We start from the raw sequence: 15,213 nt of genomic DNA, 5'->3' as shown, positions 1-15,213 counted from the left end.
CAGAACTCATACTGTGGTGTCCCTTCTGCTATGTTCTAGTCATGGGAACAGTCACAAAGTCCCACCCCGATTCAAGGGGAGGGGACGCAGACTCTATCTCTCAAGAGGAGAAATGTCAAAGGTTTTTCAGAGATTACTTCTAAACCAGCAATTTTCAACTGTTGGGCCACAAGAATTGTTAAAATATGCAATATCTGACTATTTAGTCAGAGGAGCTGACCTGTTTTCCCTTAGATAGTCAAATAAAAAATGACAACAGCCAACACAGTAATAACCATCCAGTGTGGATGCCCTGTCTTGAACCATACATATATAGGTCATATAACAGAGTTGCATCTTATTGATCACGTCGCATAATAAGATTGCATCTAATTGGTTAATTCTTGGTACCAGAAATTCTATATACAAGTACAGGCACCTGAGTTTTTTAAAAGTCATTTAGGAGCAAAAAGAGTAAGTAATTACTACTATTATTTTTTGTATAATCAAAATTATACCTATTTTTTGTCAGATCAGCAAAAATATATTTTTTGGTGTGTTGCAAAATTTAACTAATCAGTTTATGTGTGCCATGAGATGGAAAAGGTTAAAAATCACTGTTCTAAACCACTACAAGCCATAAAACAAAGACTATTAGTGAATAAAGTTACAGGGCTGTGTTGAGTTGTGATTGTGAGATAGTAGTCATGTTTTAAATCAGGAACAGTAGGCCAAGTTGTATGTTTTTGTCCATTGACTTTTAGCCACTTCGTTGCAGAGCCAGGAGGAAGGACAGCTGGGTTTAACAAGGATTTGGCCAACCCCTATTTCTTCTGTGATAATGTCAGGACAATGAGAGCAGGGACCTGGCCTGTCTGATTTATGGCTGGGTGTCAGAGGGCCTGGTACAAAAAGGTCATTCAGTATATCTGCATTGGGGTTGACCTGGCTTTTTCTCATTCAAGCTATTCTTTCTAATTGGGATGACTCCCTGCCTCCCTGTCACCAACTTCACCACACAACTTTGGGTAGATCCCCTAACGTGAGTAAAGCCTCAATCGTCACACCTATAAAATGAAGATTAGATTATCTTTAAGAACTCGTTCAGGTAGAAAAAAAAACCTTGCTATCTTATCCCATTCATCTAATGACTTCCAACAATGACATCAAAATGGATCAGCCAGGATGGAGGTGCTAAAACCAGCAACCTTGGGTTTTTACTTTACAACTGATCTGATTAAGAAAGCGCCTCTGGAAACACATTGAAGCTAAAAGCAGAGCCTCCCACATTCAATAAATCCCTGTTGAACTGCAGCGTGAGACCACAGAGAAAGAAGCACATATTGATGCTGCAGCTGCAAAGTACCTAAAAAGAGACCGATCTAGCCCATTCTCAGTCCTCTTGGACATTCATATCCTTTCCCAGTGATCACCCAGCTCAGTTATAAATATCTCTGTTTATTTTGTCCACATGCATCAATCCCTTTCTTTCCTGAATCATTTTTGGTGCTTTTTCTCTGATTCTCCTCCACTCTCCGTCTGCCTTGCCAATGCATAAAGTCGGAGCCACCCACAGAGCAGGAAGCAAGGGCACCACAGAAGCAAGGGAGGGGTGCCTGGCTGAGTCAGATCTGCAGAACTGGCAATGGCCTCTAAGAGCCTGCTTGAACACAGCTATCCTGGGTTAAAACCCCAGATCCACAAGACCTGGGACAAATTTTTCTTTAACCATTCCATTCTTCAGTTTCCTCATCTGAAAATGAGGACAGTTGTACATCTGACTCCACAGAGTTTTTGTGAGGGTTAAATGAAATAATGCACATGAAACACTTTGAACAGTACCTAGCACATAGTAAGTGTTCTATAAATGAGAGCTATTATCTATTTAAAGAATTATTCCTGGTCCTGGCTGGTGGCTCAGTGGATAGAGCATTAGCCCATCGTATGGACATGTGGGGTTCAATTCTCAGTCTGGGCACAAAGGAGAAGCTACCATCTGCTACTGTCTTTCACTTTACCCTCTTCTCTCCCTCGTTCGCTTCCGCAGCCAGTGGCTTCATTGGTTCAAGCATGGCCCCAGGCACTGAGTATAGCTTCGTTGGACCACATCAGCCTCAGATGCTAAAATTAGCTCAGTACTGGAGCACCAGCCCAAGACAGGGGCTGCTGAGTGAATCCTGTTCACTCAGGATTCACATGCAAAAGTCTGTCTCACTAGTTTTTCTCCTCTTATCTTAAAAAAAAAAAAAATTTTAATTAAAAAAAAAAAGATTTATTCCTTGGGGTTGAGGCAAGGAATCTAGCCTTGTTGCTATTCCTATTCCATTCATCTTTCCAGTTTAAGAAGTCTAGTTGTCCTCTTGTATAATTTTTTGAAAAGTGAGATTCCTACCTTGGACCCCTGTAATTGAATCCCTGTCTTGATTATCTGGCCAATGTCCAAGCCCTTTACCACAAACTCCATACATTTAGTCTCTTCCTTGTGACTAAAATCTAGCTTATAAAATTCAGACCCATTGATAGAGTTCTGTCAGATATGAAGTAGCTGTTCAATGAAGATTAGCGGCTTGACTGGCCAGCTTCCTCCTGCTGGTCTCTGTGCTACTGACTGCAGGTCCTTTCTCCACCCACACTAGGTGGCTGCTTGCTCGCCACCAACTTCTGAGCCCTTCCATCACTCTCCATGAGCCAAAAGATCCAAAATATCAGCCAGACCACCACTTTTTTTCCATCTTCTTTGCTGATTAAGTTAGATCATGAAATCTCTAAGGGTTCTTCTCCAGAACACACATTCCATGATTCCCCTGCTCTAAAACCCTACCTCTCCAGGTCGGATGACAAGAAACCCCTGGATACATTTATCAACCTACACCCAGCTTCCTCCACCTTTTGCACTACCCTCTGCAGCTCCCCAGGAGTGTCTCAGAGACAGTCCACATGACTCTTCCAGCACATAGAATCCTGCCAAGTGCAGGAGGACAGTCAGGAGTATGACAAAGGAGAGCAAGCTATCTAGGGCAGAGGGCTCAAGACAGGACAGTGTAAAATTAGGCTGGGAAAGTGGGGTGGGGCAGAATCAAGGAGGACCTTGAGAGGAGTCAGATAAGTCTCTATGAACTGGAGACCATATCAGAATAGTGCTTCAGGAGAGAAGCCCAGGTACTAATGAAGAGTTTGAAAAAAAATTTTTTTTTAAAGGGACAGAGAGAGAGTCAGAGAGAGGGATAGATAGGGATAGACAGATAGGAATGGAGAGAGATGAGAAGCATCAATTATCAGGTTTTTTTGCAACACCTTAGTTGTTCATTGATTGCTTTCTCATATGTGCCTTGACCGGGGGCCTCAGCAGCTCGAGTAACTCCTTGCTGGAGCCAGCAACCTTGGGTCCAAGCTAGTGAGCTTTTTGCTCAAGCCAGATGAGCCCGCACTCAAGCTGGTGACCTCGGGGTCTCGAACCTGGGTACTTCCGCATCCCAGTCCAACGCTCTATCCACTGCGCCACCGCCTGGTCAGGCACTAATGAAGAGTTTGGAGGGGAGAAGAAGACCAGTAAGAGGACGACAGATTCCTTGAAAGTCAGCAGAAAGCTACACCTTTTGCCTGGGGTGATCAATCACAAATATATATATATATATATATATATATATATCACAAATATAATATATATATATCACAAATATAATATATATATCACAAATATAATATATATATCATATATATATCATATATATATATTGAATAATTTGCATAATATTTCAGATGGTTGATAGACCTTTAAAGATTATCCATAAAACTCTCCAGGGCATCTCTGAATTCTAGATTAAAAAGATCTGGAGTAGAATCTTATAAGCAGTCAGCACCTGGCAAAATCACTCAAATAACTAGTGTGCTTGTTTGTTTCTTAGGTGAGAGAAAGAGAAATAGTGAAGCAGACTCCTGCATGCACCTCCAACAATTATCCAACTGGCAACCTTATCTAGGACCGATGCTCAAATACCAAGCTAGTTTTAGTGCCAGAGACTGCCACATTCTGACCAACCAAGCCATCCTCAATGCCCAGGTGACACTTGAATGGATTGAGCCACTAGTTGTGGGAGAGAAAAAGTGAAAGAAGGAGTAGAGAAGCAGATGGTTGCTTCTCATGTTTGATTCCTGGGTTTGACCAGGAATCAAACCCAGGATGTTCATACACTAGGCCGATGCTCTATCCCCTGAACCACCAGCGAGGGCCAACTAGTGTTTAAGAAAAAAGAAAATCTGCTCGATTACTGATGAAAGAAGACAGACACTTGAATAAGTGTGGTACTAATGAAATGGACAACAGGGAGTGAATTCCAGGCCACTTAAGAAGAAAAGGGGGGTTGTTTTGTTTTATTTTTTGCTTCTTGAGTTTAGAAGATGAAGAAACGCAATGTTTGAACATTTTTTATCTAAGTGACTGATTCCTGGTGATATATTTAAATGAGAGAAGATGGTGTTTTTTTGTTTTTGTTTTCTTTTTCTTTGTATTTTTCCGAAGCTGGAAACGGGGAGAGACAGTCATACATACTCCCGCATGTGCCCGACCAGGATCCACCCGGCATGCCCACCAGGGGCGACACTCTGCCCACCAGGGGGTGACGCTCTGCCCCTCCGGGCATCGCTCTGCCACGACCAGAGCCATTCTAGCACCTGGGGCAGAGGCCAAGGAGCCATCCCCAGCGCCCAGGCCATCTTTGCTCCAATGGAGCCCCGGCCACGGGAGGGGAAGAGAGAGACAGAGAGGAAGGAGGGGGGGTGGAGAAGCAAATGGGTGCTTCTCCTATGTGTCCTGGCCGGGAATCGAACCCGGGTCCCCCGCACGCCAGGCCAATGCTCTACCGCTGAGCCAACCGGCCAGGGCCGAGAAGGTGGTGTTTTGACTGATTTGTTTTTCCCATTGATGGGAGGAAGGAAGGCAAAGTTCGATTTGTTCATTCACCCAGCCTTAACAAAGTATCTAGGATGTGCTTGACTTTGGGAACATCAAGAAGAAAAGGTAGAGTCCTGCTCTTGTGGGTAAAAAGAACAAGGAAAATACAGTGGTTGTTGGAGGGCAAGGGGTGGTCTGCACAAAGCCAGTGCAGCAATCTATCTGGGGAAATCTGACGCTTGAGCTGAAACTTGAAGAAAGCTTAGACCTTCACCTAATGGACTGGGCAAGAGTCAGCGGACAATATTACAGAGCTCTAAAATTGCAACAGAAAGTTTCAACACCTTACACTCCCCATTCCCAACAGCCCACATCTCCCCTTTCTGTCCTCGGCTAAGTGTCGCCTGTGGGAGACGGGAGGAAAGGAGTCTGATTAAGTATAAGGAAGTTCACACTGACAGCTGAGGGGAGGATGTGAAGTAGGAAAATATTTGAGAAACTAAAGGGGAAAAAATAACAGTAAGGAAGTTGTATTCAGGAGCCTACATTCCGAACTCTTTCTCCCACTACTGTTGAGGAAGACAACAAAACATGAACTTCTAGACCAGCACAGCCAGACTGGCTCTAGGTGGATTTCCCTCTGTGCAAAGAGTCAGTAAAATTACCCTGCAGGAAGCTCAAGAAACCTCCATCTTCAAGTTGGGTTTTAACAGCAGCAGAGTCAGATTTTCTTCTCTGGTCTGCAGTTCTGTTGGCCTCTATGACCTCTAAACAAGTCAAGCAAAGAATTTTTCCTCCATTAGGAAGTCTTTCATAGGTGGCTCCTTGAGAACCTTGAATGCTATGCTTTGGCAGGTATGTGTCTGCCTAGAAGAGAGTCTTGGAGTTTTTGGGGGTGAGGGAGAAAAACAGGTCACAGAGTTTTAGAATTCCCTTCTAAAGGAGAAAGCAGAAGGATCTAAAACCTAGAGAGGAGAGACAATAGATATGAAGAGGAGGTAATAAGTACCAGACACTTTTAGACAAGAGATAAGACTGATTCATTGGAAGCATAGAAGCAAAGTAAAAGGAGGATACTAAAATACTGCCCAGGTGTTCTACCCAGGGAACTTGGGTGTTGATAGAGCACTTCACTGAAATAAGGGTGGTGGGCATTCCAGGAAGGCGAGGTGGGGATGGGGCTTGCTGAACGGAGAGATGATGAGTTAAGTTCTATTTTGGAAATGTTTTCTTTTTGTGCGCCTTTGGAAGTTTAGTAGAGTAGTCTAGCCTGGACACAGAGATTTTGAAAATAACAGCCAAGTGAGTGATGACCAAAAGTCATGAGCAAAGGTGAGACTGCCCCAAAAGAAGGTATAGAACAGGAACACAGGAGGCTGAGAGGGGGTCCTGGAGGAAACCAATACTTCAGGACGTTTAGTCAGAGGAGACTGAGAAGAACAAGAGAGCGAGATAAACTAGGAGAACAGCACCAAGGAAATTAAGGAGAATTATTCAAAATAAAGTGTACCAAAGCTCAAATGTCCCATAAAAGTTTTAAACAAGATGTCAGCCAAAACTGTCTATTGAATTTAACTGAGAAATCATTCATTGGTAACCTTTCGAAGAAGGGAGGCAGAAAGCACATTACTGAGGGTTGAAGGGTAACTGAAGGTGAGGCAGTGCACACAGTTCCTTCCTGAAATGTGACTACAAAGGGAAGGAGAAAGCTTGGGCTGGACTGAGAGCCTCCGGGAGAGGGGCTGGGTCATCAGCAGCTGCTCTTTGCTGCATAGTTTTCTGTGGAAGGACTTGAAAGTGTTTTTACTCTGTAAAGAAGAAGCCAATAGAGGAGAGGAAGAGAAATATATATATAAAGTTATAGAGAAGACTGGAGTGGAAGCACTTCAGCTCACAGAGGAGACTTAGATAGGAGGGACTCATTGTCAGAGCATGACCAGAGGGTGCTGCTAGGGGGAATCTCACAGATGAGTACCTGGGAGCAATGACTGTCGGTCTTTTTCCTGGGATATATTAAATAATACTGTCCATAGAAAGTGAAGAAACTGAAGTGGAGATGGAAGCCTGGGGACAGTAGGAGGGGGTTGAAGGACTGTACTCTCCGCTAACATGGGATGCTAAAACCCTGCACCTACCCCAGTACCCAGGGGTGCCATGTGACCACAGAGAGCATCTCTTCAAATCTTAAGGTTTGGGGAAAGAGCAACTCATATGTGAAGATATGGGTTGGGGGTTGCAGAACAGGTGTAGCAGATGGACATGGGGACAAAGGAATTAAAGATGGCAGCAAGAAAGAGAATGGAAGATGCAACACACCATGGAATTTCATCTTGAATGGTAAAGAAATGAAGCTAGGCAAGGGCTGGCTGTCTTGACAGAGGAGTGGGAGCGCAAGAGACTGGAGATTACCACAAGGAGAAAGCAGGCGAGATCAAATCCATATTTAAAAAACGTGGTTGGAATGGAAAGAGACTTTGCATGGGGCAAGGGGGCAAGATGCAAGGGGTTGAGGGTGCTACATGGAGTGGGACACTTGAAACCATGTTAACACAATAATTAATATTTTTAAAATAAATAAATAAATAAAAATAAAAACCTTAAAAAATGTAGAAGGTGGATCTTACATTTTCCTAGTATAGGATGTTACCAAAGTATTCTGATTGTAATTATCCTACCTAGAGAATGAGGGATAGGGCAAAGGACAGGTGTGTTTATGAACTGTAAATACTACTTTTTATTATTATTATTATTATTATTATTTTTATTCAGAGAGAGAAGAGGAGGCAGAAAGAAAGACTCCCGCATACGCCCCAACAGGGATCCACCTGGCAAGCCCACTAGGGGACAATGCTCTGCCCATCTGGGACATTGTTCCATTGTTTAACAACAGAGCTTTTTTTAGCACCTGAGATGGAAGCCATAGAGCCATCCTCAGTGCCTGAGGACAACTTGCTCCAATTGAGCCATGGCTGCAGCAGGGGGAGAGAGAGATAGAGTGTGTACATGTGAAGTGAGCAGACGAGGGGTGGAGAAGGAGATGGGTGTTTCTCCTGTGTGCCCTGACCAGGAATCAAACCCAGGATGTCCACACACCAAGCCGACGCTCTACCACTAAGCCAACCAGCCAAGGTCTTTCATTTCATTTTAAAGATTTTATGTATTGATCTTACTGAGAGAGGAGAGGTGGGAGGCGCAAGATCTATCAGCTCATAGTGGCTTCACTTTAGTTGTTGACTGCCTGTTATGTCTTGACCTGACAAGCCCATGGTTTCCAAACAGCAACCTCAGCGTTTCAGGTCAATACTCTATCCACTGCACCACCACAAGATAGGCTGCAAATGCTATTTTTAAGAAGTAAAAGCAACCTTCTATTTATCTAAAACTGCTAACTTCAAAAGAAATGCCAGTTATAAGCATGGTTATATAAAAAAGCCAGTGAGAAACAAGGTCTTGCTTCTGATGTGACAAGCTGAGAAAGATGCATCAAGAGAAGCAAACCCCTACTTCCGATTATAAGTGCAACCCAAATATTCCATACCAGCTAGCCAAGGACTGTGACTTGCACCCTCTGACAGCATCCATCTTACAGCCCGAACTCAGGCGCCTGGACCCTGCCCGCTTCCAGCACCCTGGCCGTGCCGTTCCTCACTCAGCTCTAAGGAGAATGATGGTTCTTCTCCTAATCACTCAAAAGAGATCAGTGTCATATTAGGATAGTACAAACTGATGAAATGAAAGGAAACTCATGTAGGAACACAAAGCCATGTTTAATAAAAAAAATAACAGCAAAAATGTTGATTATTAAAGAAAACTCCTAGTCTGTCGGTAGAAAATGAAGTGATGCTAACGGTGGAAGTGATTGGTGACAGTCTACCTGTAACTCACCTTCTGAACAGAAGGACAACCTTCTTTTCTCATTAATTTCTGTCCCTGTCTGGTAAGGTGAGATCCTGGAGCCAGTAGATCAGCTGCACAAGGACTATTCCAGCTGCTCCTGGGGCAGGGGAATGACCATCCCTGTGAAGGAGGTGTCACTACCAGGTGACACAGGGCTAAGCTGTTTTAATGGCTTGCATCCTGATTGGCTCGGGATCAGAGCGAATCCTTCCTCATTTCCCTGCTGCAGCGACAAAGGTAGATGCAACACAAGAGATGCCACTGTGGCCTCCAGCTAAAAAAGCAGGGACTTCTCCCTCCACACCAAAAGCATTCCGCTGCCTTCTGCAGGGTCTGCCCTCCACTGCCCGGTGTCCTCTTTGCCTGTTCTGTGGCAAGGGGCCACAGGGATCGCTCCCTTGGACCATTCCTACAATATGTTTTTTAAAACTATGAAAACCACATAAAGCTCTCCTTCTGTCTGATGGCCATTTAAAATTTTAAAATCACTTTAACATAAAAATAATTTTCTTTTTCTATAAATACTCCGGTCTCTTTCTTTCATAAGTAATTTTTTTTCTCCTGTAAAAAGTCTCCCCTGCCCTGCCTTCTTGCATAAAGTACTTATTCTATGCTGAAAATGCCCTTGAGTCCTCCCATTATACCATATAGAGGGTGGGAGAGGGACAGGGGGCAGGGGAAGGCACCAGGATACTTTCCAACAAAGGTTCTGAAATCCTCATCTTCAGGCTGCAGCTCCTGTAAATCAAGACCACACCAAACGGAGGGAAAGATGGAGAGACAGGCAACCTCAGAGAAGGAGCAAACCCAACCCCTCTCATCGTGGACAGAGGCCCCAGAGGACAGGATTCCATCCAACAGGACAACCGCCATACAGAGACAGCTCCGGAAAACAGAGTGTCTGGATTACAGAACCGTGCAGTTCAACAGTACGGACCCGTCTCCAAACATTCTTTGACAGAGCATTGGTAGTGTCTAATTTATTAGGGAAAAGACCCACTACACCAAGGGGAGCTTTCTCCTCTCCCTTCATCTATCAGAGCATTTTGCATTTCTTCTTGGTTTGGCACAAATATCTTCTTCCCCTCCCATCTCAGCCATCAGAGCCCGTCTGGGCGGTACCCAGACCTCATACTATCCAGGCAATGTCTTTGTGCTTTTCGGGCTGCATGCCTCATGTAGGAAAGGTATTCCCTACCTCTGGTATGAGTGTGTGTGTGTGTGTGTGTGTGTGTGTGTGTGTGTGTCTGTTTCAAACTCTGTGATGAGGACTATGAAAAGGTATAGGCTCCTGGGGCCAGGGATGAGTGGATTTTAAAGTCCACACCAGCTCATCAGGCCCACGCAGTTCTGGAGTAAATAGGATGAAGTCTGGAGTGTGCCGCAACCTTACCACGCTAACTGCTGGTCCATTAGAATTCTTGTCTATTTTCCACAGGCTGCGTGTTTACTTCCACAGATCTAGAACACACACCTGCAACGGGAGGGAGTGATGGAAGGAGAGATAGATAGATAGATAGATAGATAGATAGATAGATAGATAGATAGATAGATAGATGATAGAAAGATAGATATAGATAGATAGATAGAGAAAGCCCCTGATATCTTCCAAGACAAAGCAAAGTCACCTTCTGAGCTGAGTTTGCCTAATCACATGGCCCACCAATTCTGTTTTATAAATAAAGTTATATTGGTACGCAGTTATGAATGTTCAGAGCAGCTCTTAAACAGCGTCCACTTGCTGAGCATCCGACCTACCCACCCCAAGTTAACATTAAGAGCATGGAGGAAAAGAGCCAGGGCAAGGACAAAGCCAGGATCTAACACACTTGCAGTGTCTCAGCAGATGTCACAGCCCAGGCTTCCAGTGGAAAAGCAGGTGACAACTGAAGCCTCAGCACCTGGGCTTTGAGAACCTTGGGGGCTTCAACAACACCCAGCCAGACCTCCCATGCCCTGACTTAAGCTCAAGGAAATCTCAAAGGCTAGACATCTCATGGGACCCAAGAAACCTGTGGGACACAAGGTCATGCCTTTATCATCAGGGCGTCCAGTTTGGGGGAAGAAACTTGGGGCTGAGATGGGAGCAAGTTTCTCAGCCTAAGTCCTCGGGTCTCAGCTGCCCAACTTTTCTTCATTCTTCCCCATGCCCTCCACCCCTAGAAAATCCTAGTTGCTGCTTACAGAGCTGTTGGATGCACTGGCGACCACTTTGTCCCCTCGGCCTTTCCAGCAAACTTCGAAGATGCCACCAGTGCCTCGGTAGCTGTGGAGGAGTCTTCCATTCTGCAACAAAAAGGGTTATCATGCGTGATGTGATGGGGGCTCAGAGCCTGTAGCGGTGCAAGGGCACTCTGCCGTCCCCCAATGTGTTAGCAAAAAAATTCTCATTCAACCAGGCGCTGAAGAATTTTCAGCAAACACTCTGGTGCCTGTAGAAAGGTCTCTCTCAGACTTCCCACGACGTGAGTGTACCCAACTTCTGACTGACTGCTCACAGAACCCGCCTCTCCCCTTCGGCTGAGGACACACCTTCCACAGCAATTTTCAGACAATGTCTGATGGCGGTGAGGACACTAAGGTGGCGGGAGACTGGGGATCGAGCCAGTCAACAATACTATACGTGTTTATGTATGTAAAGAAGGCATCGACCTCACGGGAGGTTCAAGTGAATGTTAAAATGTCTCAGAGAGATTTATAATTTACAAGAAAGGAGTGAAAGTCATTTGATGAGTTTTTGACAACAGGCGGTACCTAATGCCACTCGTCTAAGATGTCGCTTTACAAAGCACCCCTCACTGTTTCTAGTGAGCAACTCACGCACAGACTCTTGCATGTTATACCTGGGATGTGTGACTAAGCGGGTGGGCTTATGTTTGCTACAAGAGTTCACACAGGGCTGACCATGACTTTTTCCTCTCCAAAAGGATAATGTTCCTGCAAAGAGATCCCTGGGGAGCCTGATGTCCCAGTAGACTTGGGCAGTAAAACCTGCTTCTGTAATATAAAGCCTTGCCACAAGGGTGCATTGTCTCAACAGAAATGCAGGCCAAAGTCATTACAGCCACAGGGAATATGAAAGGCTGACTGGATTAAAAGGCCAGAACAGAGACCTTGATTCTATCCCAAGACCCACAAAACAGGTCGCTGGCTATGTGCAAAAAATCTGGCAATTTCTCTCTTCTATCAGCTGGAGACCTGAGACCTAGCAGCCCAGCATAGTACTGTCCATTCTCCTGATTGCACGGATTCCTCTTTTGAGAATCAGAATTCTCTAACCTGACCTGTGGTGGTTAAGCATAGAGTGTCAACCTGGGATGCTAAGGTCCCTGGTTCAAAACATCAGCATCTCTGGTTTGAATCCCTCATTCCCCACCCCCATCAAGGCACATATGAGAAGCAATTAATGCACAACTAGAGTGAAGTAACTATGAGTTGATGCTTCTCATTCTCTATCTCTCTCACCCTCCTCCTTAAAAAAAAAATAATTCTTTCATCTTCAGGAGTGAGAAGAGATACCCACTGTGGCTGACATTCAGAAAATACTTGGGGAAATCACCAGGGTTTTCCAGATGTGCATGCACTTTTCAAAGAAACCACTGGCCAGGAACTTTCTTTTTTTTTTTTTCTTTTTTTTTTTTTTTTTTTTTTAAATAATAGTTTTATTGTTTATTTTTCAGGTATTATTTAATATTTTTTCATTAATATCTTACAACTCTTTCTTATAACTTAATCATTCATGAAATAATAAACTACCTTTTGGTATATATATATATATATTTTTTTTTATAATAATTTTATTTTTTTAATAGGGTGACATCAATAAATCAGGATACATATATTCAAAGATAACAAGTCCAGGTTATCTTGTCGTTCAATTATGTTGCATACCCACCACCCAAAGTCAGATTGTCCTCTGTCACCTTCTATCTTGTTTTCTTTGTGCCCCTCCCCCCCCCCGTTCCCTCTCCCATTCCCCCCTCCCCCCCCGAACCACCACACTCTTATCAATGTCTCTTAGTTTCACTATTATGTCCCACCTACGTATGGAATAATACAGTTCCGTTTTTTCTGATTTACTTATTTCGCTTCATATCATGTTATCAAGATCCTACCATTTTGCTGTAAATGTTCCGATGTCATCATTTCTTATGGCTGAGTAGTATTCCATAGTGTATATGTGCCACATCTTCTTTATCCAGTCATCTATTGATGGGCTTTTTGGTTGTTTCCATGTCCTGGCCACTGTGAACAATGCTGCAATAAACATGGGGCTGCATGTGTCTTTACGTATCAATGTTTCTGAGTTTTTTGGGGTATATACCCAGTAGAGGGATTGCTGGGTCATAAGGTAGTTCTATTTTCACTTTTTTGAGGAACCACCATACTTTCTTCCATAATGGTTGTACTACTTTACATTCCCACCAACAGTGTATGAGGGTTCCTTTTTTCCACAGCCTCTCCAACATTTGCTATTACCTGTCTTGCTAATAACAGCTAATCGAACAGGTATGAGGTGGTATCTCATTGCCGTTTTGATTTGCATTTCTCTAATAGCTAAAGAAGATGAGCATCTTTTCATATATCTGTTGGCCATTTGTATTTCTTCCTGGGAGAAGTGTCTATTCATATCCTCTTCCCATTTTTTTATTGGATTGTTTGTTTGTTTGTTGTTGAGTTTTATGAGTTCTTTGTATATTTTGGATATTAGGCCCTTATCTGAGCTGTTGTTTGAAAATATCATTTCCCATTTAGTTGGCTTTCTGTTTATTTTGTTATCAGTTTCTCTTGCTGAGCAAAAACTTCTTAGTCTGATGTAGTCCCATTCATTAATTTTTGCCTTCACTTCTCTTGCCATTGGAGTCAAATTCATAAAATGCTCTTTAAAACCCAGGTCCCTGAGTTGAGTACCTATGTCTTCTTCTATGTACTTAATTGTTCAGGTCTTATGTTTAGATCTTTGATCCATTTTGAGTTAATTTTTGTACAGGGGGAGAGACTGTAGTCCAGTTTCATTCTTTTGTATGTGGCTTTCCAGTTTGCCCAGCACCATTTATTGAAGAGGCTTTCTTTTCTCCATTGTGTGTTGTTGGCCCCTTTATCAAAAATTATTTGACTATATATATGTGGTTTTATTTCTGGACTTTCTATTCTGTTCCATTGGTCTGAGTGTCTATTTTTCTGCCAATACCATGCTGTTTTGATTGTCGTGGCCCTATTATATAGTTTGAAGTCAGGTATTGTAATGCCCCCAGCTTCATTCTTTTTCTTTAGGATTGCTTTGGCTATTTGGGGTTTTTTATAGTTCCATATAAATCTGATGATTTTTTGCTCTATTTCTTTAAAAAACGTCATTGGAAATTTGATGGGAATTGCATTAAATTTGTATATTGCTTTGGGTAATATAGCCATCTTGATTATATTTATTCTTCCTAGCCAAGAACAAGGTATATTCTTCCATCTCATTATATCTTTTTCGATTTCCCTTAACAATGGTTTATAGTTTTCATTATATAAGTCCTTTACATTCTTTGTTATGTTTATTCCTAAGTATTTTATTTTTTTTTGTTGCAATCGTGAAGGGGATTATTCTTTTGAGTTCCTTCTCAGTTGTTTCATTGTTGGCATATAGAAAGGCTATTGACTTCTGTATAGTTAATTTTGTATCCTGCGACCTTACTGTATTGGCTTATTGTTTCTAGTAGTCTTTTTGTGGATTCTTTGGGGTTTTCGATGTATAGGATCATATCATCTGCAAAAAGTGATACCTTTACTTCTTCTTTTCCGATATGGATGCATTTTATTTCTTTGTCTTGTCTGATTGCTCTGGCTAGAACTTCTAGTACCACATTAAATAAGAGTGGAGAGAGTGGACAACACTGTCTTGTTCCTGATTTAAGGGGGAAAGCCTTCAGTTTAGTGCCATTTAATATGATGTTAGCTGATGGTTTATCATATATGGCCTTTATCATGTTGAGATATTTTCCTTCTATACCCATTTTGTTGAGAGTCTTAAACATAAAATTGTGTTGTATTTTATCGAAAGCCTTTTCTGCGTCTATTGATAAGATCATGTGGTTTTTGTTCTTTGTTTTGTTGATATGGTGTATTACGTTAACCGTTTTACGTATGTTGAACCATCCTTGAGATTCTGGGATGAATCCCACTTGATCATGATGTATTATTTTTTTAATATGTTGTTGTATTCGATTTGCTAGTATTTTGTTTAGTATTTTAGCATCTGTATTCATTAGAGATATTGGTCTGTAGTTTTCTTTTTTTGTGCCATCCTTGCCTGGTTTTGGTATGAGGGTTATGTTGGCCTCGTAAAATGTGTTTGGAAGTATTGCTTCTTCTTCAACTTTTTGGAAGACTTTGAGTAGAATAAAAACCAAGTCTTCTTTGAATGTTTGATAAAATTCGCTTGTATAGCCGTCAGGGCCTGG

General features: G+C 42.7%; 1 pseudogene; it reads right to left on the bottom strand.

Moving 5' to 3' along the window:
- Positions 1-10,214: 10,214 nt before the first annotated feature.
- The window catches only part of LOC136377153 (F-box-like/WD repeat-containing protein TBL1X), a 98,686-nt pseudogene continuing 93,687 nt past the window's right edge, over positions 10,215-15,213 (bottom strand).

The sequence above is a fragment of the Saccopteryx leptura genome, chromosome 6, assembly GCF_036850995.1.
Source record: "Saccopteryx leptura isolate mSacLep1 chromosome 6, mSacLep1_pri_phased_curated, whole genome shotgun sequence".
Taxonomy (NCBI): Eukaryota; Metazoa; Chordata; class Mammalia; order Chiroptera; family Emballonuridae; genus Saccopteryx; species Saccopteryx leptura.
The sequence above is the reverse complement of the archived record's forward strand: the minus strand, read 5'-3'. Positions and strand labels throughout refer to the sequence as shown.